This window comes from Solea solea, chromosome 18 (assembly GCF_958295425.1).
Source record: "Solea solea chromosome 18, fSolSol10.1, whole genome shotgun sequence".
Taxonomy (NCBI): domain Eukaryota; kingdom Metazoa; phylum Chordata; class Actinopteri; order Pleuronectiformes; family Soleidae; genus Solea; species Solea solea.
In genome coordinates this window covers 20284071-20310707 of record NC_081151.1, presented here as the reverse complement: position 1 = coordinate 20310707, position 26637 = coordinate 20284071, and the positions used below count along the sequence as shown (strand labels likewise).

Here is a 26637-nt window from a genome sequence, read left to right as displayed (position 1 = left end):
GATTGTCAAAAGTGGTGTCTGAGAGTGTCAGACACTATCCGGGTGAAGGCGCTTTCCTTTGCCCTTGACTAGTCACCGTGTTCAGGCCTGGTGTAAATCAAGCAGCTTTATTTAAAACGGCCTGAATACACAGACCATGAAGAAAATGGCAACTGGACTACTGATACCTTTGTGTTTTCTACTGATGCAATGAGTTGGACACACATTATGCAGCAGTCTGTCTAAAACGTCGAGGAAATTGGAATATTGCCGTGTCCTTTTTCTTTGTTTGGTTGACTTTAGTATATTATATCACCATGTTTGTGTTTGTGGTTCATGCAGTCTTTAACACCTGAGCCTCAAAATGTCCGATTAGACTTTTTTTCTTCTTTTAACCATAAAAGGGACAGAAAATTATCCTGTGAGTAAGTCCTTTTGCCCATTTTTCCAGAACTTAATAACTTTCAATATCTGGCAGTTATTTACAATTTACTGCATGTTAAAATAGTGTATTAACAATTTAAAATGAAGAAAAACAAAAAAAAACACAAGATTTTACCTGCTAAATTTGAAATTTGAACAGCAAATTACATTTGTACTATGTACAGTGCGTTTTGTCCAACTCCCTCCTAATTTTCCGGCTTCCTGCAACAGCTAGAGTGAAGTTAGCGTAATAATCGCACGTTGGCTTTAACATTCAACTTCTCAGCTTTCAGAAACTGTGGCAATTTGTTCCGATAGCACAAACTGCCACGTTTTACGGTGACGCAAAGTGCGCTCGTGCAAACGTGTCTGCGATACGCTACGTGTAAATTGTCACTTTTGAAGATGGCGTTTTTGTGACGTGTTAGCGAGTGTCATCGCGACCTCAGACGCGGTATCAACATTCTGTTCCGATCAGGGGAAGATTGTGTTAAAAATAGCTCCGAAATCACCCTGAACGCCCTCAGATCTGATCATAAAAAGACACATTGTAGAGAAGCAGCATGAGGACAATCCATCCTCGGGATCCATTAGAGTAGGCCTCTGACTTACTGCAGTAGCCGCTGCCGCAACATTAACACTTATCATCATCATCATTTCCTTTTTTCTCATGGATACAATCTTACTTCACGTTACAGCAGCATGAACAGGGCTCTCTCTCTCTCTCTGTCTCTTTATCTCTGTACATCTGTACAGACCATCCATGTGTATTCAAGTTCAGGGTGTGGCCAGATGGGAGGGTGTAAGAACATGGCATGAAATTGTATAGATTCTTTTTTTTATTGAAAATGTTTGATAGCGGGTTTTCTGAGCGTGGTTTTGTGTTGTATTTAAGCCTCCGAACACTAGTTGGCAGTGTTTTCGCCGTTCAGTCTCTTCCTGTCCTTCCAATCTATTTATAAGTTGTAAGTTTTTTTATGCATATCACATTTTTATTTATACTCTGAGGGTTTTTCTTATACTATAGTGTTCTGGGGGCTGAAATTGCTTCTAGTATTTCACTACATTGCAATTTATATTGTACATGCATCTTTGCACCAGTCAACAGCTCTGCTCCAGGATGCATTTTAATGCCTGTGTGTGTGACAGTCAGCCATACATGCTCTACACAAGCAGTCAGTTTGAAGAGTGCTCTGTTGTTGCCGTGTGTTGACCACGTGTCACGGCCTTTTGTATCACAAGTGTACACAACCTCAAACCTCAGGCTAGTTCGAATCTGACATTTTATGAGCTTGGCCAAGAGCCAGCACACTCGAAAATGATGCACTCTTTAAGTTTTATAGTGTTTTATATAATATCCATGAAAATTCTAAAAGTTCACAGATGTGGAGTCAAAATGAGCTTGGTGCATTGATTGTGGACAGACTGTATGACATTTCCCTCTAGCTCACCAGTTTAACACCTAACAAGCAACTTAAGTCTATTGATTTGCCTCAACTTAGCCCCGTTGCATCCATAAACATGTTCCAGTGTTGATGATTTGAGTTCCACAACATGCAGCCTGGGCTCAGATAGCCGAGTTTTTATGGATTAGCGAATGTCCCGACCAACTCCTGGGCTGGCAAACAGAAGCGCTAACATTATGCAGCTCCCGTGCTGTGTGAAGACTAAATCTCTCATTAGTATGTAAACAGGCCTGACGTGGGTCAAAACAACGAGACCCGACGGACTTCCACTCAGAATAATGTGGCCTCGAGTCTTTCCTCCGACAGACTCTCCGAGCCCAGGAGCTGCCTCATCCAGACCGCTAGCCTCCCCGCTGACTCTGGCCAGCAATCAGTGGCGTTGTGAGGCCACGGAGAGGTCAGCACACAATCCAGACGCTTACATCAACCGCCTCTCAGTAGCCCCGAGACCGGCAACATCTGGTTAAGTCAATTGTGTGTGCAAGTTACTAAGTGTTCTTCCACGCTGACATTTGAATGACCTGAGTGGCCATCGCTGATTCTCCCTCTTCTCCCTCTTCACCCTCACCTCACATCAGTCTCTCACATTTCTCTTCCTGCCCCTTTTTTCGCACCGTCAGACATTAACTTATTGCACTTTTTTGTGTTCAATACCAACATCAAACCCTTTGATTATGTACCATTACCAATATTATTAGTCTTTCCTCCTTCTTTTATCTTGTTTTTGGACTGTATGTGAGTCAACGTTATTCTTTTACTGATAACTGATCCACTGATTTTGCCCAGTATCAGATCACTATCCATAATGAATCTGCTCATCCCAAGCTTATATTTTATTCCCATCTCATTTTGTGAGAAAAAAATGGGATTTTGAGCCTTAAATAATTACTTTCTTTTTATTTTATTTCCCCCCACTATAGATGGCTGTTTCTCATCTTATTTGTTCTTTCCCTGTTCTGTTCTGTAAGGTGCAGTCGGCTGTCATTTCCCCCAGCTGCCATATTTTTACATTAACGCAACAAATATGCTCCGAGGGCAGAAAAGAACGAATGCTTTCTGATCTGGAACTCATTGGTGGACGGGTGCTTGTGGCAGCATCGCCTTCCCGCTCCCCGCTCCCCCCCCTCCACAAATGTTATTTCCATCTTTTTCGACAAGGGAAATGGCTTTTGTACTGGTGTATGGTATAGTGCACCATAGTGGAACTAAAAGACTGAATCAAGTGGTCTGATCCAACTCTCCCTAGGGGTTCAGCGGTACAGAGATGAGAGATTATAGACTCACAATTCCCGTCCTTCAGAGGACCCCACTGTGACATTCCACCGTGCACAAACCGCTCTCCGACACACTGCCGCGATGCAAAGCAAGACCCGGCACCGTGAGATTTTTTGTGACGTGGGGAAAAAGATACAGGAATCTATAAGACATGTTCCATACCAAAGCACACTTCATTGACTATATATTGAAAATGTTGTATACATGAGAAGAATAAGAAAAGGGAAGATAACATTCTACGTGTGGGGGGAAAAAATCCTATCATCCACAGGAGTGCTTTCCACTATGTGACTGTCTGGCATTCAAAATTGATGCCAGTCAGTTTTTATTCAGCTTTTCTGTGGATGTGCAGGTGCTGTTGCCACGGCGCCCTTTGAATATTTCATGCCCCCTCCGACTTCCATGCGCCCCTGCCAATGATTCCGAGTTATCGATTCATTTCACCAATCAAAACCCCATGTCGCTGCCCTCACACGTCTGGGGCCCGGCCCCCGATATGCTCCCCTCGTTTTTCTGCTTGATTAATCAATAAGTGCCCCCGCAATTTTGCCCAATTAGTTTCACACTCGTCCCATTGATTAAACGGGGAGGAAAAACATATTCCATTTTGATGCACATCAGAGGGAACTCAGACACCTCATCAGGTGCTATTGATCATAGCCAGCCGCCCCTTACCAAGCTCTGTACCGATGTCCTCAATCATTAGGCCCACGGCTGCTGGTTTATGCACTTCAGACAAGTGCTGCTGTCATCACCCCCCCAACCCCCAGCATCTCCATCCACCCCCTTCATCATCTCACTGTTTTGCTATACCTCTCTCCTGTCCTCCCTTTCTCCTTTACTCCATCACCTATGTCCGTTCCTCTGCCTTAAGCGTCTTCTCCCCCCTACCCTGCCCTCCTCTCTTGTTTGCCCCCTTTATTTCTCTGCCTTATTCCTTCCCTCCTGTAATCAGATCATGGCGACCTCCTGCTGGTGTTAATGGGAGGTGAGAATCGGCCCTGGGTGTCAGGATGCATCTCATCTCTCAGGTGCTCGCCTGCCAGTAATGAGGACAGGCACTGTCAAAACACAGCCTCCCACTGTGCCCAGACACACACGAGGGTATAATGAGCAGTACATATAAATAAAGGGAGGGAGAAAGAAAAAAAAAAAAAGTTAAACTCTTGCCTTGTTCCGCCACCTGTTAGGCTGTGAGCTGAGCTTATTCCGGTGAGCGGTGGCGTCGTGTGATGTTTTCGGAGTGTCGTATGATTAAACGCACGATGCGCTCTCGGCGCAATTGGGCACTCAAACGATTAGTGGCGTTTATTAACGAATGTTAAGGACTGTGTTCAACGAGGCTCATCAGAAAGTGTCAAGTGCTTTTCAAGGGAGACAGGATGCTTAAAAAAAACAACAGAAAAACAGCCATATCTAGAGTTAATAGATTCTATAAGAAATTCTTATTTATTCAGGGGTAATTGAGATTAAATAACATTTACAGCACGTGATTTTATTTCAGTCTCCCTTTTAAAAGATTAATAGGATGAACATCAAGGTATTAAGGTACATTAATAGGATGTTGGATGGATATGATAATGCAGTTATTGTCCTACATTGCACTCTTCACTCGTACAATAATTCTTTGTATTATAGTGTTATTTGTTCCATGTTTTTTTCACTTAAACCTCAGTAATAAAATAGTAAAAATAGTAATAATAAAAATGTCGCTGTCCACGTCCCAACCTTCTGACAGGTGTGCCCGTCGTGTTCCATTCTGGACTTGAGCTATCATTTAAGAGACTGGTCTCTCTGTATCAAGGAGAACATATATCTCCATTCATCCATGGTAAGCGTTGTGCCAGCTCAATTTCTTTTTCCTTTAAGCTCATAAATCTGTTCAGAGCATGGAGAATTCATTTAATAAAGCTTTTACACAGTCCTGAAAGAGACTCACTGTCCACGTCAGTGCATTTAGTGACTTCATCAAACTTTTTAGGTCACATGTGTGCATATTAACCTGATACAGTGACTTATTTCATAACTACGGTACATTTTTAGGAATGATTATGAATATTCGGAATATAATTTCTGGAACGATTTGTACAGTGTTTTGAGAATGAAGGTTTCTCTCAACCACAAACTGTATGCACACGTAACCCTCAAAATGTCCTGCTTATTTCAACCATTTTTTTAAAATTTTTTCAGAATAGCTTTGAATATCTGGCAGTTATTTACAATTTACTGCAAATACTGTTAAAATAGTGTATTAATATGACTTTGCCAGCTTCCTTTAAAAGTGCAAGTGAAATTACAGCGTTGGCTTTCACATGCAACTTCTCAGCTTTCAGAAACCGTCTGATTCTATTCCAATAGCACAGTTGCGTAATTACCGTAATTCAATATGTGCTTGTGCAAACGTGTCATCGGCAATACACTCAAGTAAAAGGGTTTAGTAGAAAAAAAAAGATCACATTCCCTTAAGGTCAAGAGTAGCTCAGCAGATGTCTACATACAGACACCTTTTAATACTGTATTTATCAACAGATATGCATTCACAAGATGATGTTGGAGATATAACGCAGATAAACCTGTGCCCTCAGCAAGAGTCCACTGCGATTATAAGATTATAAGCAGTTTATTTGTATTTGGTCAAGTGTGATTCTTAAGTAGCTTTATTTTATTTTACATAATTCTTGCCACGGGGAGTTTGTTGGTGTGATCTTTGAGCGGCAGACTGCAGAAGCAGCTCCTGACTGATGAACACCTCAACCTCTGCTGCAACAACTTCACTGGCAGCTTCTTACTCACTATACAATGCAACAGATGACATACGTGACTATTCAGAATGTTTCTGATATGCTTCCACGTCTCAGCTCTGTTCTGTAATTACAAGTAAATGTATTTAGCTTTTAGTGTTAAACACTAAAGCCTGGAGCAGCATTGGTCGGTGCAGACAGACGGATCAATATATGAACGGTCCTTTCATTATTTAAATAATGCATGTTCGGTTTTTACATGCAAGACGGAGAGTTGAAGGAACATAGGAATAGAATTGTTTTGTGTTTTACTTTCAGTTCTCTCTCATTATATATGTATGAGGAAATTAAACACACACACACACACACACAAAAAATAGACTGTGCATTTAAAATTCCATTAATAAACTGGTGAGACTCGTTCCTTGAGTGATGGCGTTACTCCTCAACGTAAATCGCGCATAAAATATAAATTGTGGTTTGTGTCTCGCAAACGAGATCAAAAGGCTGCACTAATAGTCCGGCGCTGCTGCTCTCCGTTGGTAAATCTTTGGGGTTTTTACTCTCATGTATTTGAACCTATTGCTGTAAACTCATACTGCGTGTTGAGCTTGTTGATGTGTGAAAAACTTTCAACAAAAAGCTTCTGGAGGCCTCTTTAGTTTGCATTGCAACTACCTTTTTGATGGGAACCACATCAATTATGCATGAGCCGAGCATTAGGGCTGAATTTAAACCCCAGTGTTATACACCAACGCCTCAAGATATCTGAACACACAATCAATAATTCTCCATCAGGCGGGGAGGCTTCCGAGAGGCCCACACAGTCTTCTTTGAAGTGGTCTGACAAGTTAAACCTGGTCCAGTTTCTTCTTTCTTTCTAATGGCCAGTCTCTCTGGAGATAACGACATGTGCTGTTGTAAAGTCTATTTTTGTGTGGGCCTCAGTCTTGTTGTTTTAGTTTTTTAAAGAGTGTACTTGTTTATGAAAAAACAGGAAGAAAAAAAAAAATCCTCTTTGAAAATAGCATCAGCTCAAAAACAAAACCTGTTTCATTTACACCGGTTTAAAAGGATGATAGTAAAGCTTTGTTGTTATACTTTGTTACTTTATTTATTTTCACCCACTCTGTCTTTTAAGGAATTTTGCTATGGCTATATTTTCCAAATGGAGCTATAGCGTTAGAGATTTAGAATGTTTGTGCTAATGAAGCAAGCCTCCTCTTTGTAAGTCCTTAAACAAGCCATTGATCAATTAGCAACACGGCTAAAGCCCCTTTTCCACATAGTACCTACTCAATGTGGACACTGGACTGAAATACAGCGGCAGGGTTGAGATTTTAGACATTTCCCTGATTTTAGACATTTCCCTGGTAATTGTTGGAGATTAACCCACATTTTTAGGATTGGTCCACAGTTTGGCTTGATTCTTGTGTTGGATGTCTTGGCGCTCTGACCAATCGGTAGCCGGCAGTCTGGCGACGTCTCACTTGACACCTCGACAGAGAAGGGACTAAAAAGATTACCAGGTGCTATCGCTAGTGGAAACGCAAAATAACCATGCCCCGCTGAGGCGAGTCGAGCCGGTGGAAACACACCAAGTTTGTATCCGTTTGTGTCTCATTTAGACCTTGCTTTGATTGATACACTGATTCTACCTCCAACAACAAAAAAAGCCATTCCCATGAGAAGTGTGCTAAAGACTTGAAACTAGACTTCGTAATAGATTTTTCTCAATGTATTTTCATGGCTTCTGCAATCTACCTTTCTGTCTTGGTTGCTTTCCTTATAGACTTGAGGTAGATGTCACATCTGTGGTGCAACTTGGAGGCAATCTACTGATTCAAGAGCATGAAGATGTGTTTCTCTATCTGCCATGCCTAACTTGAAACTTGTGTGTGTAACTGAGAGTACACATGAACATGGGTCTGTGAGGGAACTGCAGATGAGTGTTTCTTATCAGTGGAAACACAAAGGTCTACTTTACAGGAAGAAATGTTCCACACACACCACTCTCTGGTCTCTCTGGGACCATGTGGACGAAAATCAATAAATGAATCCAAAAGAACTCGGAGGCCACATTGAAGGTCCAGTAACAAAACTACCTGCAATACAAAAGAGACAATTTAAAGGATTCCTGAAAAAAGCACAGAGAATTTGTCAAGAACAAGCTTAGTTTGTTCGCCATTAGAGTCAAATCTCACCGGTTCCTTTCATGGATTACAAAAGCGTGCCGTCTGCAACAACGCCTTGTGACATTTAACTTCACTTAACAAATGACCAAATTGTCATGTCTTCAGAGCACTTCTAATAGACTTCTGTAGTCTCCTGTGCAGCCAGAAACTGACCCACTACAAGGACAATGAAGCCACGCTGACCAGACCATGTCATACTGGCATGATGCAAGACATTTGACAAAATGCTCACGCCTCGTGGCAGAGGTTCCCCCTTTGGACACCTCTCCGCGCCTCTGTCACAGCAGTGACAGCATCAGGGATGGCTCGCTAGAGGAAGTCATTGGTGCTCCATGGGTTGGAACCTCCACTCTGTCAGTTGCTGGGCAGAGTGTGTTTCTTTTACCTCATATAGGGAGCATACGTGTGGAGGTACAGTGATTACTAGTTTGAAAGATGCTTTTTCGTATTTCAGACTCAAGTTTTGTGAGTTTGTATTCATGCTGTTTATGTTCCACTGGATTTTGTTTTGCTCCCCAGAAAGCGGTGAGATATTTTCAGCGATTCCTGTGCTAGGTTAAAATTCATGACCTGTCTTGTCCTGTTGCGTCTTCTCTTCTGGATTCACATTTCAGCCGTTCATCTGAACAGTATTGACCACAAGGGCACCTGCTGACAAACATACGATGAATTGCGGTAAAAGGGAATAGGTTGCGAGTCTGTTTTTTTTTCCCCCTCTTAACAACCATCGCCACAGACACCGTGAAGTGAAACAGTCAAGCAACTGTCAGCTGAGACACTGGAGCGAGGAGAGAGGCAGGAAGAAGAAGAAGAAGAGACAGACAGAGGGAAAGAAGCGTATATATAAACAGACTCCCTGTAACAAGTTTGTTTTTTCAAGGTGTCAGGTTCCTCGGCCAAGTTTACGGTTATCTGTGAGGTCTATCCTGTTTGGTTTGGCATCGGCCCGGGCTGCAGCAATAAATTTCACTGAATGCTATGATCCGTTAATTAGGCTGGCAAATGGAGCTTGTAATTTGGCAGCAGCAAAACCCACAGCACTTTGAATTGTAGATAAACTGCAATGGAACCTGAAAGAAACGGCAACTGCTCTGATGAGCCGTCTGTGTGAAGTTTCTGCAAGTGTGACTCTGTGTGTGTATATATATATATATATATATACAGTATGTGTGTGTTAGATTATGTTTGTGTGTGTCGTTGGCCATAGATGTAGCATATGTGTGAATGTTTTTTTTTCTTCGTTGGAAGATCTGAAAGCTTCCTGTCAGCTGCTAATCTTCCTCCCGAAAGCGAAGCCTTTGCTTGGCACACCCCTCTTTTCTCTAGCCGTCTCAAGCTGAATGGAAGTGAAATGAGGTCTTTTATGGTGAGCGAGTTGCTCAAAATGGCATGACAATCGAGCGTGGCGGAGCATTGAGACAACTTAGAGGGGCCGTGATTTACTTTCATCTGCATAAAATCACAGGGCCATTTGATCGCCGGCGAACCCGCGCCGCAATCTGAATGAAACCTGACCGAGAGGAGGGAGGATTTTATCAGACATCGGTGCTGCACACTGTATAGAGAGAAAAAAAAATAAGGAAAGAGTAAAGGGGAAAAAAGATAGAGCTTATAGTTCTCTGGCCATCAGTATGGCCTTTGGATACTTTCTGACTGCGATGGAGAGGTTAGCAAGGTGGAGCATTCTGCTGGAAGCCCAGCCAAACAGAAGATGTAGGGGACACACTCGCACGTACAGTGCATGTTGAGTCGGTGCGCCATGGGAATCCTCAGGATCAATTACTGGCTGGTTGCTGGAGGGATCGTGCTGCACCAAGCGTCCAGGGAGGGAGCTCGATCAATGCCGACTGCAGAGGGGTCCAACATACCAAACAAACACTATAACACGGTGGAAGCAGCGCCTACCACCCCGTGTACCAACTCACCACTTATATTTTATTTTGTTAACAAGCCCCCCTGCACAGTGCTGATAACAAGAGTGGCCATCTATACGTGAAACAACACCTCACCCAGTGACTTGTCCGCGAGAGCTGGACTTCTGCTAATGTAAGATACTGGTCCAAGATTATTTACAGTGCCCACCCAATGCAACATCTACTCGATTCCTCCAGGTGAAATCACAGTGATTATGGATGTTTAGAGCACCACTTAACACAGCAGCCAAGAAAAGTATACCCCTTTCCTACTAGATAAAATAACCTTTTAATGCCTGACTTTTTAGTTATAATTAATATACATATATATATATTACTATAAAATGTATACATATATTAATGGCAGGACTCGTTTAAAATAATTAGTCTAATTAATTAGAGGCTTTGTAATTAATGGATCACATTTTAACTCTCTTATGACCTATCGTAATAATCAGTCCACCTTGATTTATTTAGATTTTATGGCTCTACAATTGTCAAAAAATGTTCAATGAGTGAGTGCGTCTTTCACCTTCAATATCTGGCAGTTATTCAACCGTTTAGGAATTACGGTACTGAGAAGCTGACGTCACAAACGGGCTACTGTAATGACAAGTATTTCTCTGCTTTCTGGTATCCGTCCTATGGTCTTCTACCACTTTATCCTCCACATGAGGGTCGCTGGCATAGGGCAAAAGGCGGGGTCGCACACTGACAGATCGCCAGTCCAAAGTTTTTGAATTTTCTAGACAACAAACGGTCTAGGAGTTACGGTAATGAGAAGTATTACATTTAGTTTTGTATTCTTTTTACAAACATATTGTGAACAACCTGAAATTTCTTCAGAAAAACAAGTGCAATTTCAACAATATTATGCTTAAGTTTACTATTTAGCCACATGTATCTGCAAGTGAAAAATCTAGTATTTCTGATTCATTTTCACAAAGCCTGCGGGCCGGATGGGATCCTCTGGAGGGCCAGTTCTAGCCCACAGGCTGTATGTTTGACACCCCTGGGTTAAACGCATATCAATATTTGAGACGAGCGCAACATTTTTCAATCCATACAGATTTTGATAGATGACGGAATAAATGAATCGACATGTACATATGTTTAACAACAAAATCATGTTCATTAAGTTTAGTTTTTGTAAACTTCCAACGTCCAGGACACACGTTGACACACGTTTTTGTCTTTTTTTTTAAAAAAACACAGCACTTTTTAGTACATTCCAGTGATTTTGTTCATTTGTCAGACTTTTTTTCTGTAATTAAAATATATGTTTATATAATTTGGTAAAGCACAGAAACATTTTAATTTCATTAATAGGATCAACTGAGAGACTGATTAATCTCGGTGTTAAAGAGGCCTCTTCATTATATGGAGCAAGAGGCCACTGCGTATAATGGCAGGTTTCCAATGGGTCAGACTCTGAAGGTCATGATCGTCAGACCCACAAACCCATGCATGAGTCAAATGAGACCAACACATGCTCAGTAATCTGATAATGAATAACTAGGAATTAATGAAAGAGGGTCAAAGGGCAGCCAGGTGTGTTTTTAACAACAACTCCCATGGATCACTCTTCCGAGAATAAAGCTGACGGACATTATTGGTCCAGCTCCATTGGATTTTTTGCTGTTTTAGGGTTTTAGGTCAATGTCTTCTCAGTTTTTTTATGGATGGCTTTGAAATTTCGTACAAGCATTTGTTGTGCCCAAAGGATAAATCCTATCGACTCTGGTATCCCCTATAGGTTTTTTTTTAGCTAGCACCATCTGCAGGTCCAAATCTTAGGCATTCCAGAGTCTCTAAAAGACAAATGCTAATTATTTTGGTGACTAACTTTTAGCCTCTAGCTCCACAAGCAGGGTTACTATTTGTGATTCATGAGTGAAATATCTTGACATTTGTGGGATTGATTAAAAAATCCATAAGTACACCACTGTATAGTTCATGTTTGCTTACCCTAACCCGAGCCTCACAGAGCCACAAATGTAGCTGCAAACTGTGTTAACACACATTAAGAAAAACAAAGCTGACGTGTTTGACACAGCACAGCAACGGGAAGCAGATAAAAAACAGTGGGGTCAGTTGTTGGGAAGAGAAATGTAGGGTTGTAAGAAAAAACCCAAACAAAAGTGACAAGCAACAAGTAACTATTTCACATCCTGACATTTCCCTGAACCCTGACATCCACACAGCTCAGTTTACAGCATCTGCACTTTTATGCTTTTGGACTGCCGAGATATCTTTGTTGTCCTCAAACCCCGATACTGTCGGGTTCCCACAGAAGCCCATAAGAGCCTATAACCCCTGACAGAGGAGAAATAAAGCAGGAACATGGCTGAGAAGGCCAAGACAGCCGGTCCCTCAGCGGTGATCTGATAGAGCGGACGTCTGCAGATTGATAGTCATGGTTCCGAGGATGGGAGAGCGTATGTGGCCAGTGGTGTTACTAGACATTGGATCCTGTAACAATTCAAGGCCCCCGCACCTTTAATAAGGTGCAGCTCAGAGAGATTGAAGACGAAGCCGAGCGGTAACACGCAAACACCTGAGACAATAGTGTCTTTGCGTCTCACAGGCTGTCCATAAAAGTTATTCCTTTACAAAATCAATCACCAGCTATTAGTTGTCTGTTTTTTCAGCTTCTCGTATGTGAATATTTCGGATTTCTTCGATAAAGGGGCAACAGTGGCTCAGTGGTAGAGCGAATCGTCTTTCAACTCAAAAGTTGTGGTTCGGTTCCCGGCTCCGCTACTCTATATGCTGATATGTCCTTGGGCAAGACACTTAAATGTGCGGTATGCAGTGTTTCCAAGTGGAAAGGGAACTTGGCTTCTCACCAGAGGGTTGCTGGTTCGAGTCCCCACCAGGTTAAAAAAAAAAAAAAGAACAACCCCCATTGCCCCCCAGTGGCTGCTCACTGCTCCTAATTCTAGGAGGATTTCTAGTAGAGGATGGGTTTAAATGCAGAGAAGGAAGGATTTATTTATTTATTTAAAGTGTGAGTGAATGGGCGTGAAAGGCAAACCTGTAGTGTGAAACAGCTTTGAGTGGTTACCAAGACAAGTAAAGCGCTATATAAATACAGACCATTTACATGTAATGAAAAGAAAATCATTAAAACTGAATCATTTTGGTTTTGGGAACAAGATATTTGTGAACAACAACATTTCAAGGTTTGGGAAGCACAGATCAACATTTTATTGGCCAAGCCGCTGAGTAGACATTAAGTTTAAAATCCAGACTTTTAATCATTATATCTTGCCAGGAAATACCTCCTAATTTCAGATGTTTTAGGACCAAATGACACATTTTTAGTAATTAGAAAGACTGAATCTTGAGTTATGGCCTTACAGGGTTTTATGAGAAGATGACAAGCAGGAGAATTATGTTTAAGATAGTGGTAATGAGCCTTTATGATAGATGATGAGTTTTTTTGCACTTTTGTTTGTTTTTTTGTATGTTTAAGTGTTTGAATATTGTGCTCTGTTTGTTTTTCTGTTAATTTATCATGTCCCCAGTGTGTGTGTGTGAATATATGATTTGTATATATGAATAATAAGATCTGTAGAAAAAATAGAAATGTTGTTTATCTATTATTAGGAGAGTTGATGTGAGAGTTTAAATGTGTGTGGACTACACTCGATGATTTGGTATCCCTCCTCACCTTCCCTGTTGTCATTTCTGCTCCATCCAAATCCCTCTGTTTTAAGTCGCCTTCATTCACCAGCTTTAATTGGAGAGCACAAGTTTTGTCACCAGCTCATTAATGTCCCAAGTCTCTGTGCGCTCAGGCAGTTCTGCTCCAGTGGGCACATCTGCCCAGACTCAACCATGCAGCCACTGAGGTGTCACACCCCAGAAAGACACACACACACACACACACACACACACATACATTCACCCGTATGCAGATGCTAGGTATTGTCACTTTGGCTATTAAAAAGGAAAGCCGGGCAGATTATGATCCCATTCAGAGGGAGAATGGCTCTCAGGAGATGAATGATGGCACATCATATGGTGTGGGGTTGAGTGGGACCTTCTGTGGAGGTGAATAGGATTAAAAAAAAAAAAAAAAGAAGTGTGATGAAAAGAGTGGAAACGAACAGGTAATGAATGATGATGGTGGCGATGTGTCCTGACTCACTAAAAGGAATTTTTAGAAGATTGTGTCTTCGTTCACTCTTTTTGTGGGTGGACTTTAGAGATAATAGAACTATATCAGTATCAGCAGATATTGGCTTTAAAATGGATTATCGGATATCGGCAAACACGACTAGATCTCCTGATATGACTATTGACTACAGCAGTAGGCGAAATGGGCTGCCACCTCCTTGAGGTCTATGCTAGCACCCTCTACAACTATTCTTTGTTTTTACATTTACTTATTTTGCCCAATGAAGAAAGTTTTTATCTACATCTTCAGCGAGATTAGAAGGCAAAATATTATATTAATGCCACTACAGGAGAGACAAATGGCGTTTTTCCACTATATAGTACCTCCACGGCTAGCCTCAGCTCGACTGTTTGTCACGGTTTTGTTGGTTTTCCCACTACAAAATAGTACCTACTCAACGTGGGTGGAGTCATCACAGCACGGCTACATGAAATGGCCATGACTTAGCTTTATACGCAACAAATGCTACCTAGTGACTTTTAAAGCAGTTGTTTTTGATGTACTGAATCTTTAGAATCAGTCTGATAAAGTCACTGATTACAGCCGCAGGGTTTGTGAAGCGGCTTGCTTCTAGATACACTAGATTTTAGACATTGCGATTCTTTTTTTAACTGATCTACAATATTGTTACAGCATTGTTTGCTTAGTATCAACTCAGCTCACTTGGAACCTCGTCTCAACAGGTACTAAAAAAAGTACCAGGTACTGTCACTCATGGAAAAGCAAAAAGTAATCGGCCATTCTGAAGCGAGTCATGCCACGCTAGTGGAAAAACACCATAAATGACCTCTGCAGTTGGGTGCAGAGAAAAACATATATGTATCGGTTATCGGCCCGATATATCGGATATTGGCAAAAAGTCAAATATTGTGCTTCCCTAATAAGCACATGCACATGCAGACAGTTGGCAGTAGCAGGACAAAAAACAAAGTGACTCATTTTTTCCACCACTTTTCCACCGAAATAAAAAAGTAACCTAAAGTGTAGCACAGTTAGAATCAGAAATGAGCTCCTCTCCTCTCCTGTTGCCACTTTAATTAAATTCCCTCGTCTTCTAAAAGCAGTCTCATTTCGAGACCGTCCTCCCGTTAAAGAGGCTCCACAGGTCGTTTTGGGAGCAGCTCATTATGACCCCGCAGTCACATTTCATTGTTAGGCGACAATGCAGATGTCTGCTCTATCCAACATTTGTGCGAGTCAGCATTAGGTTTTTTGGGGTTTTTTTTTTCAGCGAATGCCCTAAATTATCATGTTTATGTTCATCTTCTTTTTCCCTTAATAGCAAATTTAAACTTTAAGTGTCGCACATCTCCTGCCATCATTAGGGTGCTGTTTATAGGACGAGCTGCTCAGGAGCTTATCACAGGATCAGGACTAACTTCTGCTGTGGTGGTTATAATTTAAAATAGGTCAAATTATTGTTATAATAGTCATAAATAACATTTTATCAACCAACCATAGGCTGCCCTTGGATACACCAATGTAATTAAATATGTAAAAATGTCTTTTAAGATCATTGACATAAGAATAACATGAGAATATTATTAATACATTTTTTGTATGGCTTCACCCAACCCATTCTGATTTGTGGAACACATTTAGCAGCTTTTTAACCCAGTGCAGTTTTTAAAAAAGATGAAGAAAGATTTCAAATAATAATTTAAATAGTCAGCATTATTAATAAATAATAATTGTCCAGTTATTACAAAGTACACTGTACACATTGTTAAATCACTAAAACTACCGTGTGACATGCTGGTGACGGTCGTTCTGGGCTACCGTTAAAGCTTTATTTCTCTGCCTTCTGGTATCCATCCATCTTCTACCACTTTATCGTCCACATGAGGGTCGCGGGGGCTGCTGTGCCACACTGCTGGACAGATCACCAGTCCATAGTTGTTGTTTTTTTTTTGTTTTTTTTAGATTTTCAAGATATCACAAACAGTCCCTGCCAAATCATATGATTAGATGGTAACAGGAGGGTTAAATAGTAATAGATTTTATCAGATGGAGAAAAAAGAAAATCGGCTGAATCAATGGGCCAAAAAAATTCAGAAATTCAGAAAACTGGCTGAATCAATGGGCCAAAAAAAATTAGCATCATCAGCTGCCCTGATTTTCAAAAATCGTCATCGGCCATAGACAAACCCATATTGGTCGACCTCTAGTTTGATTGAGATTGCATGTCAGCTGGGACTTGTAAGTGTTGAGGTGGGTGTTTTGACAAGATCATGATCCAATACTGCACAGACTCCCAACCAGTTTAAGTTTAATTCGTCTGCAGCTGGAGAAAGTATAACCATATGTTGTCCATCTTTTTTTTATACAGTCATCGGAGAAGACTCGTAATTTTGCCCCTTGATTTTTGATGGTTGCTCAGTGGTACAATTACTCTACTGCACAGCTATTGCACAGTGAAAAAACATCCAATCATAGATTTTACAAGCGGAATATAAAATAAAACACCCTCCACCACCACAGTAACTTACCTCACCAGCACTGATGCCATCCTTTATTGATTATTTAACAACAAGTGGCCCAGTGAAATGCATTTATGCTCATAAACGTCAATGTTTTTCAGTGTGCCTTCTACTTGTTTCACACACTACAGAGCAGAGAATTCACATATTAAAACCGCCCTTCAAGACTTTGGGACAGCTCATGTAATAAATGATCCAAATAATGCATTCCTGGTGGAAATCACAAGCAACCAGAGAGAGCGAGAGAAAGGCAGGGAGGAACTTTCAACATGTCAGCTTTTTTTTTCAAGGCTGTCTCAAAGGAGAGGTTTATGTAAGTGGTTTATTGCGTTCCTGTATCATGCAGGGACAAAGGAGGGGAAATACGGGACATTTATGAGATTAGCACAAAGTAAACTTCTTAGAGTGATTTTCCCCGGCAGAGGACGATCAGCAGTCGACGAGACGGAGACTAGAAGGCACGGGGTTTAGTGGTGAGGTTCCAATCATCCAAATAAAAAGCAACTTCCAAAGCAAGAGCGGTATTAAATGTTTTCAATGAAAGTTGAGAGAAAGAAAGGGAACAAAATATCTCCCGGCTCCGTGACCTTAAGTGTATGGTGATGATGGAGGCAGAGTAGGTGACAGCCATGTAACATGAATTAACAGATTCATTAAAACAAAAAGACACAAGTCAGGGACCAGAAACATATGGCTGACAGTCATGGTGTCACGTTCTCAATTGTAAATTAAATAATTATGGAAATGGCGTCACAATCTCAACCTTCGTAAGGTGGAATCAGGCGTGCCAGAGGGGGAGGAAAAAAACCCCACAAGTGTTGTGGTTGTGGCCATTGTAGCACGACTACGACCTCCCGCACACCTGAAGCTGCTACTAACTATTGGTAACCATGGCAACTGCTGATTTGGGCGACCAAACTCGAATCCCCTCCCGTTTCTCTGAAAACCCCCCGTGATTGTTGTCAATGATGTCAGCCTTGGTTGACAAGAAAACCACGGTGTGTAAGCTATGTTACGCGCGTGTAGCAAAGCACAGGACGTCGCCACATGGGTTATAAGGACGTAGACTTAAAGGAATACTTCACCGATTAGCATTTAGCTTTGTATTACTAGAATGGGGTATTTTTTTTTTGAAAAAATTGTGCTTCCCAACCTTAGTTTCCCCTGAGTTGAGAAATACTCACTGCTAAATTGAGGACACTGTTTACATTCTGGGAATGAGGTCCCGTCCCCCTACGAGTGGGTCAAAAAAGTGCGGAATTTGCGTTGCAGTTTCAAGCCTTGGACCAAGGCTCGGACTAAGTGTCACTGGTGGGCACATAACAAAGAAAAGAATGAATTCTAGTAATAGAAAGCTGATCTATTCCTTTAACTACGAAAACAACTCTGTCAGCACAGACCGTTCCGTCCTCATTTGGAGCAAAACGTCCTCAAAATTCAATCAGTGCTAAAGCGATAACTAGCTCTATTTGTAGCATCAGACATGTGGCCATATTCAGTGGTGGAAAACCCTGGATTTAAACATTTGCTGGTTGTTCTTACATTTATATTGTACATAAATTATTTTAATTTGACGATACGGCCTTAGTGTCTTACGCTGCAAACTAATGATGGACATTATGTCACTCACGACACCATGTAGACAATCGAAATGGGAAATGAAACGAGTTATCATGACATAAAACCAATGATCCTCGACTAAACTAGACATGTCTGACCCATCTGCGCTAAAAGAGAGGAACAAATAGATTGAGAATCGAATCATGACCATAAAATCGAAAATCAAATCAAGGATATAGAGAATCGTGACACCCCTAGTTGGCAGACAATTAGATGATTATGACCTCAGATCCTGAGGATGTATCTGTTGAAAACATTTATCGTATATTAAAAGTTCCACCAGTCTAAATTCCGCTAAGAAGTTGGTCTTACTTTTCTTTTATACCCACTCTTGTTTCAATAATTTGTAGTAGTTGTAAGTTTCTTTCTTGGACACTTTAGCTATGTTGTATTATTATTTTTGTCCTCAGCCTCTTTATATTTGTTTTGTTTTAATTTACTCCTGCACATTATTACTTTTTTCCCCCTCCAATATCAGTTTCTCATGAATTATATGCATGAGAAACGTGTAAATATATGGTGTAAACCTTGTTTTCCCCCCCTACTTATTAGATGCTAGTTATGTCTCTGAAAACAGCCTACAGAAATGTCATTATTCTTAAAAGGTGAGCTATTTGCATTTTGGCTGCTTAGGGCCTAACGAGCTTGTCCAGGGTTAGTGAATAGTTTCGGGAGGAAGAGGAGGGGAGTAACGGCACCTGACCCGGTGATAAAATATCAGGTGGGAAGTGGCAGTACATCACTCAGAGGGAGACAAACCCAATCTGCCACTTCAGGTCGACTGCTTCCAGAGAGGAAGGGAACAATACACCCAGGAAAGGAGTCTCAGCCTCTGCCGGCTCTGTCGCCAGTTACCCATGCACGACAACAGCTGTGCACTTTGATTAATTTGTCCGAAGGCAGTGATTTATTTGTTTGTAAGGGACCCGTGTGAACTCCACTATGGCTTTTTACACCGCGTGCATACAAAGGCAGCGGGCAGTCCCACTCTGACTCTCACCTAATATTTGTAATTAATATTTTACGTTTTTATTATCCTTCTCTATCTCTTTTCCCCCTCTCTATACTTTCCTTTGCATTAATCTGTTTTGACAGTTAACAAGAGCAATTAATTGTGTTTGAGGGAGGTATCCGCGGCATTTTCCCTTACGCAGACTCCGAGGGTCGTTACTCTGTCCTAAATTGAAAACCGCAAAGCTAGTATATAATAAAAAAAAAACAACACTTTTTTTTGCAGTCAAACAGATCTCATATGTCTGAGCCCGGCACAGATCACTGCACTTGGTGACAAAAACTAATAATCGGGAGAGATATATTGTACTGTACAGTAAGTAAGTACTTCACATCCAGCTGTTGCCAGATTTACAGCCTGTTGATGACGGGAGTTGTTTTACCCTGGACTCTACTTTACTATATGTATACCACCTGTCAGACGCAGTGCAAGAAAGCATGTGAATAGAGTCCATTAACCCTATAACTAATCTTGTTGTGGAATAAAAAAAACAAAAAACAAAGTCTCTCAAAGGAAACGCATGCACAAAAGCACATCAACTGATCTTAACTGTGCCGTTTCCTCCTGCAGTCTCTCTCTCTCTGTCTCTCCCTCTTCCTCCCCCCTCCTCTTGCTCCATCTCTTCTTCCCCAGACTCTCAGGAGCACACAAGCACACACACACACTCGTGCAAACTGCTGACGCTGGCATTTTGCACTCTCAGTGTTTTCACTCTGCGCTCTTATAATCTGTTTTATCTCAGGTGCTGCCAATAGCAGGTTTAATTAATGAGAGGATATTCCTAATGTAATTTGGCCACGCGGGATTATAAAATGACACATCATTCCGCAGCCTGCGAGGCAATGAGGGGGAAGAAATGGTGGATATGGGGAATGAGAGATGGGGGGCGCAAAGAGGGAGATAAGTTCAAAGTATTATCGGCACCACATCAGATCGCAAAGGGCATTGGAAGATGAAAATTGCCTCGATTAATGGATGCATCTATATGTGTGTGTCTCTGTCTGTTTTGTACGTTTGTGTTTGCACGTGTCGGCATCCTTACTTTCATGGGGTTAGGATTTATCTTTGCTTACAGTGGGGGGGGGGGGGGAGAGAGTCTTATACTAATTAAGTCTAGGCCTATTAGAGTGAGCTCTCCATAGCCTAAAGCATTGCAAAGTGTCACTCTCCCATTCATCCTGAGAGCCACAGAAAACAGCAGGCAGGCAAAGCAAAGAGGCACAGGCTTACTATTAAAAAGCAGACTGCTGATGTCTTACATACTGCTCACAGGACGGATGCTCTTTTACGAGTTGGCTGCTTATTTGACCAACGAGGTTGCTTTCCCTTTACGGTAATGCCTCCTCCAAGGCCACCTTTTTTATGACTTACTTAACACCGTACATGAACATGACCTATAAATAAAGTGAGTAATCTATAGGTCAATAGCACTGTTTTGTATCTCGAATGTGTGTAATTTATGCATTAGGTACATTTAAAAATGTGTGGTACTTCGGTCAATATTGATATTCAGTTTAATATTGGACGTTGTCATTTGTGTGATGCTCACACGTGAAATAATACAATAATAATAATACATTTATTCAAATTTGAAGTGCTCCACTGTGGCATTTGTTGGATCTGGATCCTGCAACCTGCAAAATGAGGACAGAGAGAGAGAGAGAGCGGAAAGGAAGGAAAGACACAAACTAGTGAGAGAAAGAACAACGTTAATGGCGTAAAATAAAGTTAGTATTATAGGGAGTAAGACATTTTAAAAAGGTGGACATACAGTATCACATAGGATTGTGGCCAGCAACCTCTCCGAGTCAACAGGCTGAAATTTCTCTCCCAGCCTGGGCAAATTATTTCTAAAGCCCCAGCATGTGTTCCATTTATCACGATCTGTGACATTGTTCAAGAGCAGAAAGGCTTACAGTAATATCAAAGTTGACATGAATTTAATTAAGTGTCTGGACATGGATCTCAATTTGCATTTCATAAATTATGTGTTCTATCATGCGTTTGTCCGGGACTAAGATAAGTGAGGAAAAGATAATGAAAAAGCAGTGTTCCGTTAAAAAAAAAAAAAAAGTCAAGAAATACTGGAAATAAAATAGTTAAACAATATCTTACTGTTTTCCTTTTCCCGCCCTGGACAGGAGTCAGTCTGACAGCGGTAGCCATGTTGGGATCTGGTGTTGTTGGAAACACTTGAGGTAAATTTCAGCTGTTAACACTTGGTGGTTGCTCTGTTGTAACTGTATTTCACACAGTTCCCCCGTCCACCGAGCTTGATTTGTTTTCCAGATGATTTGAAAAGTTGCTGCGCTTTCATTTCGAGCCACTTAAACATTAAAGGCCATAAAACGTCGCGCACATTTGGAACATCATTTGAAGGATTTTGGAATGGCGGAGAATTTTGTAATTGGCAAGATTAATAATATTTACAGCGCCGCGATGCAAATCTCCCTTCGCTGGGGCCCCATGAATAATTGAGTGCCAACAATCACTTTGAATAATTCATTTCTAAATATTCTTCAGTGTGTTTTTTTATGACCAGAGGGCAAGCCGAGTTTTTGTGACAGCGGCAATGTGCGGCGGTAATTACGCCGCGCGTCTGCGGCCCCCTCTTAATTGCTGGGAGAAGTTCCTTCGTGCCAGCAGGCTCCTTAAGAGCAGAGGAGAGAGAGAGAGAGAGACGGTGCAACAAAGACAGAGAACAGGGAGAGAGAGACTTAACAATCATTCTGTCTTTTTATCTCTCTATGTATCTCCTCACTCACATAATATTCTCTCCATCACTGAGATTTCCGGCAGCAGCCCTCCCTGCTTGGGTTTGCCGCTCATGAGTAGAATACTGATGCTAATAGAATTAATTACTTGTGCTGTTTTTCTTTTTTTTCCCCCAATGTGTACATCCTAACAGTGAGGTGTTTTTGATTGGGAGAGGTTCCCTGGGAGAGAGACTCTGACAGAGGTGGGGAAATTAGAAAGGGGAGCTTCAAGAAAGAGATAAGTTGATGTGTGCAGTGAGGCCTCCACACCTCCAGGACCTACGAGGAATACCGCGCTCCTGATTAAAATCACAGCTATCATTAAAGCGGTGCCCAACTCGCAATTTTTAATTGAGGGGTTTTAAATCACAACACTGTGACTTGACTGCAAAGCACGGAAAGTAAAGGGCTGGAACCCGAAGGCCTCCTCTGTGTGTGCTTCCAGCTGCTCGGGCCACTGGTGTTAACGATGGATCCTCCTGCTGCTAAAGCCACTGATGTTAATGATAAACACACCAATTAATTTTTCAAGAGGGAAAAAATGCACAACAAATACCCCGTGAGTTTTTGTGTACAAGCATCTCATCAAAGTTGCTTTATTTACATCTTGATGGGGTGTTTTCCGGCAGATGTTGCTCCCAGTCTGCAGAGGTTCACATTAATTGTTGTTGTTTTTTTCCCCCTCTTATCTTGCATCACATGAAAGCTGAAACCCCCCCCCCCCCCAAAAAAAAAACTAAATCCCCTGAAATAATTCAAGCATGTCTGTTCGCTCAGATCCCATGAGATGTTGGCTGCAGTGTAAACTAAAAAGAGTTGTCAGAACTATTGTAGACAAGAAAGCCCTTTGTAAAGAAATTGCATTATGTCTTGATAGATGATGTGCACCTGTTCCAATTACAGCCGTCACCTTCTCTTTCTTGAAGTGGAATATGGTTGGCGCTTAACTCAAATCCTCGGTTGTGAGATGATAACACAACAAAAGTGTTTTTGTTGTTTTCCGCCGTCTCCTCTTGTTAATTACTTCTAACGACAGCATGGCTGTTCTGTGTCTAACACCCTGTTGCCTCGCTCATTATCCCGTCTCGCTTCCCTTTACTCTCTCTCCTCTCGCACTTTTGCAGCGTGGCCAGAAACTTGACCAGAGGCCTCGCTTGCCCACCATCGATCCGCGCGTCGTAATGATGGCTGAGAGATTGCCTGCACCGGGGACTGATCTGGGAGCTAGTGTGGGATTAAAGAAGGCATGGATTGCTATCGATTTCTATCTGATACAATCATTTCATTTGGGCTCAAATCTCCTTCCCGGCGAGACAATCCGCAGCAGAGATCATTTCATTCTCCCCTTCTCCTGCTCCCTTCAGAGGTGCATAATGCTGCAACATGCCACTCCACTAACAGGGTTAATATCTCCTGTTGTTCTCCCCATTACTACAAAACTTATTAATTAAGGCCAGAGTGAGGACTAAGACCTCGGGGGCCCCCCTCCCCCCCATGAGAGACCTGAGATGGAATGAGGTCTCAGAGAAGATCTCAGCTTGACCGGCTGATTGGTCCACTGGTTAATACAGCAGTGCTTCACTGTGACAGATTTGTGAATCGCGGGGTCATTTACTTTGATTGATTGTTTTGTGTGGCGAATGCGCCATTTTCCCCTTGAAAATAAGGCCAATTTATTGAGCAGCGGTGTCTCACGGGTGAGTGTTTTTAATTTGTTGTCGCTGCTGATGAGATATATCACTGTCACTGGATATATGTCCTCCGCTCGGGATGCACGGGTCCCTTTCACCACAGTGTACAGTATGACGACATAGATCACTGGTGCTTCTCTGTGGTAGATAAACGAGGGAACGCACTTGATACACACTGCCGTGAAACACAGCCACTCTTACGACTCAGACAAGAAGGCGTGAGCGATAATTCTGCAACCCAAATCAAGCGGTGTTATCGTAAACGCCGCGCCGCGCTGCACACCCACACTTGTTCACATGCAGCTAATATCGTATTTATCCCCGCTGACGTTTGGCAGCTTATTATCTCAGTCTGTGCATATGCGCGTCGCTGGAATTCCACATGCGAGTATCTTGCTGACTCAGACGTGCTTTGTGTGGGGCTTGTGTCTTCGCATGCTCCTCAATTAGTCCAATTTATGTAGCGAGGCCCGGACTCACCTTCAGAGCGGGGGTGAACAAACAGCCAGACTTCTATTGATTCGGTCCTGCTTTTCCTCCCAGCCATTGATTAAATCTCTGGCATTATTTGCTATACAGGCCAGGGGGATGGCGTTATTGCTCTGCTCTGCCGTTACCTGTCAGCTGGCTGCCCCGCCAGACAGAGAAATAAGGCCACCAGAGGTAGAGGAGAGAGATGTGATGGAAAACAAGACCACCGCCACCCCCGCCGCCTTCTTCTTTTTTTTTTTTTTTTACTCCGGGAACAGATTTGTCCCTTAATGAAGGTCTCACCACGGAAACGAGAGTGGTCGACGGGGTCACACGGGTTCCCGGACACGCCCTCTTATCGCGGGGGCTGGCTTACCCGCACAGCCACTGGAGATGATAGTGCCCCAGTCCAAGTGTTTGACCCCTCAGATTGATTTATCGTAATCAACTGTGAACCAGGAAGATCCGGGAGGATGCCTGTGTGCTGGGGAAAGGCACCTTGGGACCATGCAGACAATCACTAGACCCTCCATCAATTTACACATGACAGCAACCAAAGACAGAGAGACAGGGAGCTGCCGCTGGTGAGGGTGAGCGAGGAGGAGGTTCAGGGGTTGAGCAACGTGGGGATGGGTAGATGAATGTGAATATATGTGTGTGGATGGAGGGGAGTTAGGACAGAGGGTCCCTAAGGCCGGGACAGTTAATTAGCTTTGTGAGAAAACAATCACCCTAACAAGCCAAACAAACTTATTAGACCACTCCTATTTTCCTTCCTGTTCTCCCAGGGCCAACACCAAAGTGGCAGTTTGAGAGGCATGAGACACATTTACACCTTTGCATGCTGCTTTTGCTCAGAAACTCTCTCATATTCCATAGAATGTGTATAAAAACAGACATTAATACAGCTTCAGGATTAGTAGAAGTAACCACCAAGTTAGCCACCGCGGAGCTTGATTTGTAACATCAGTGTTCAGAGATTGCTTTAATATCACATGGTGTCAGTTTTGTAAATGATGTGCCCGGACATCACCAGCACGTATGGCGGACACTATTGTGATGACAGCTGGTTTCTTTCAGTGTGTGGTTGCACGTGATGTTTCGTAAAATTTCCGGTGGTCGTCAAGTTGTGAATTTTGAGATTGTTTGTACATGAAACTATATCTGTAAAGCATCCTTAACAAAGAGATTACAAGTATTCCTGCTCAAATAGCCACTGAAATGTAGCCTCCATGTTTGTTTTGGCAGAAGATAAGACCCATTTAATTATGTGTAAGATACAAAGGGAAATGATTCCAACAAGTACCCGTTCTCACTTTCTTCAGGCATGACTGCATCACTAGCTTTATGACACTGGTGTATAGAGTACAAGCCAGTGATAAAAAAAAAAAAAAAAAAGAAGAGCTTGGCACATAAAACAGCATCTGCCCACACAATCTGCACCAAACGGAGTGGCCAGTCTCAAAAACACACTCCCTCTTCCGACCGGCGCTTCAACAGATTAAATAATGCTCAGCATAAATTTTAAAGGAAGGGACATGATCACCGAGTGTCGGCAGACGTCATGATTTTGAGCGTTAATGGCGGCCTCTGCGTGCATAAACAAACACACCGGCACGCCAACATTCCCAATGTCATGTAAAAACACTGATGCACAGTCAGGGATGTATTCGTTTAAGTTTATTGCCCGTGTCGAATGCCGCGGTCTGGTGTTGTCGGATGATGTAGTCGGGCACCGCTGGCATACGGACACATGGGAAGACGTGTCACGCTGAACATAAAGGGGGGCGACGGTGTAGCGGGAGAGCAGATGCGGTCCTCAAGGGGTGCGACTGGCACCGGGTTGCTTTCTTTGGCCACTCTCCATGCTCTCCCACTGGTGCAGAACTGCTGGAGATGCCTTTAATATGGCTTTAAGTCCCATTGAACAGTGGGGAACCCAGGGATCCAATTTAATACCGGCCAGCTGCCCAACTCGCCTCACAGTCTGCCATATGTAGGCCTTTGTAAGAGTGAGTGTAAGCAAGTTGTGTGAAGTGAGCGCACGTGAGCTTCCACACTTTAATGACACTTGCACCAGTGTGTGTGTGCATGTGTGTGTGTGACGCGAGCGCAAAGTGTCTTCTGATCTCATGGGTTAACGATTTAAAAACTTTCACTAACGAGCAAAACATGGAGAAAAAAGCGGGATCATCAAATATTTAAAATGTCACAAAGGACATCTGCCAAACATGATGACTTTTTCCCCCCAAAACAACTGAAAAAACACTGTGTGACCTGAGATTTCTTTTAAAAAACATATGCAGTGAAAAACAATTTCAGATTAGGCTTTTGAAAACTATCTTATTTACTACGTACATTTTTGACATGTTAATTCCTCTGCCCAGTAATTTATTTCAAACCAGTCGAGATGAAAGGAGTTTAATTAC

At 42.2% G+C, this 26637-nt stretch overlaps 1 long non-coding RNA gene across 1 annotated transcript in view; it reads left to right on the top strand.

The window, feature by feature from the left end:
• LOC131445292 (uncharacterized) overlaps positions 1 to 26637 on the top strand; it is a 58048-nt gene that overhangs the window by 10655 nt on the left and 20756 nt on the right. Inside the window, exon 2 of the long non-coding RNA XR_009233829.1 lies at positions 21432 to 21488. This is a non-coding gene — a long non-coding RNA (uncharacterized LOC131445292). The remainder of the gene's footprint in view (positions 1 to 21431; positions 21489 to 26637) is intronic.